Raw genomic sequence first — 1678 nt, 5'->3', positions numbered from 1 at the left:
GGGTTATTTCTGAGATGTATTTTCTGTTCCACTGATCTATGTGTCTGTTTTTGTGCCAGTACCATGCTGATTTGATTACTGTAACTTTGTAGTATAGTCTGAAGTCAGGGAGCATGATACCTCCAGCTTTGTTCTTTTTTCTCAAGATTGCTTTGGCAATTTGGGGTATTTTGTGGTTTCATATAAATTTTAGAATTGTTTGTTCTATTTCTTGTTAAAAATGTCTTGGGTATTTTGATAGGGATTGCATTACATCTGTAGATTGCTTTGGGTAGTATGGACATTTTAGCAATATTAATTCTTCAAATCCATAAACACAGGATATCTTTTCATTTCTTTGTATCATCTTCAATTTCCTTCACCAGTGTTTTATAGTTTTCAGAATATAAGCCCTTCACCTCCTTGATTAAGTTTATTACCAGATATTTTATTCTTTTTGATGCAATTTTAAACAGGATTGTTTTCTTGTTTTCTCTTTCTGATATTTCATTATTAGTGTATAGAAAAGCAACACATTTCTGTATATTAATTTTGTATCCTGAAACTTTACTGAGTTCATTTATTAATTCTAATAGTTTTGAGGTGGAGACTTTAGAGTTTTCTATATATAGTATCATGTCATCGGCAAATAGTGACAATTTTACTTCTTCTCTTCCAATTTAGATGCCTTTTATTTCTTTTTCTTTCTGATTGCTGTGACTAGGACTTCCGATATTATGTTAAATAGAAGTGGTGAGAGTGGGCATCCTTGCTTTTTCCTGATTTAAGAGGAAAAGCTTTCAGCTTTTTACCATTGAGTATGATGTTAGCTGTGAGTTTGCCATACATGGCCTTTATCATGTTGAGATATGTTCCCTCTATACCCACTTTGATGAGAGTTTTTATCATGAATGGATGTTGAATTTTGTCAACAGCTTTTTCTTCATCTATTGAGGGGATCATGTGATCTTCATCATTCCTTTTGTTAATGCAGTGTATCACATTGATTGATTTAAGTATACTGAACTATCCTTGCATCCCTGAGATAAATCCCGCTTGAATATAGTGTATGATCCTTTTTATATATTGTTGAATTAGGCTTACTAATGTTTTGTTGAGGATTTTTTGCATCTAAATTCATCAGAGATATTGGCCTATAATTCTTTTTTGTAGTGTCTTTGTCTAGTTTTGGTAACAGGGTAATTGTGGCCTCATAGAATGAATTTGGGAGTCTTCCCTCCTCTTCAGTTGTTTAGAATAGTATGAGAAGGGTAAGTATAAGCTCTTCTTTATATGTTTTGCAGAATTCACCTGTGAATCCATCCAGTCCAGGCCTTTTGTTTACTGGGAAATTTTTTATTACTAATTCAATTTCACTACTAGTGATTGGTCTGTTCATATTATCTGTTTCTTCCTGATTCATTCTTGAAAGGTTGTATATTCTAGAAACTTGTCCATGTCTTCTAGTCTGTCCAGTTTGTTGGCATATAACTGTTTGTTTTATTCTCTTATGATTTTTGTATCTCTGTGATATAAGTTGTTATTTCTCCTCCTTCATTTCTTATTTTGGGCCTCTCTTTTCTTCTTGATGATCCTGGTTAAAGGCTTATCAGTTTTGTTTATCTTTTCAAAAATCAGCTCTTGGTTTCATTGATCTTTTCTATTGTTGGTTTTTTTTGGGGGGGGTACCTATTTTGTT

The sequence above is a fragment of the Neophocaena asiaeorientalis genome, unplaced genomic scaffold (assembly GCF_003031525.2).
Source record: "Neophocaena asiaeorientalis asiaeorientalis breed wild unplaced genomic scaffold, Neophocaena_asiaeorientalis_V1.1 scaffold421, whole genome shotgun sequence".
Taxonomy (NCBI): domain Eukaryota; kingdom Metazoa; phylum Chordata; class Mammalia; order Artiodactyla; family Phocoenidae; genus Neophocaena; species Neophocaena asiaeorientalis.
This window is presented reverse-complemented; position numbering follows the sequence as displayed.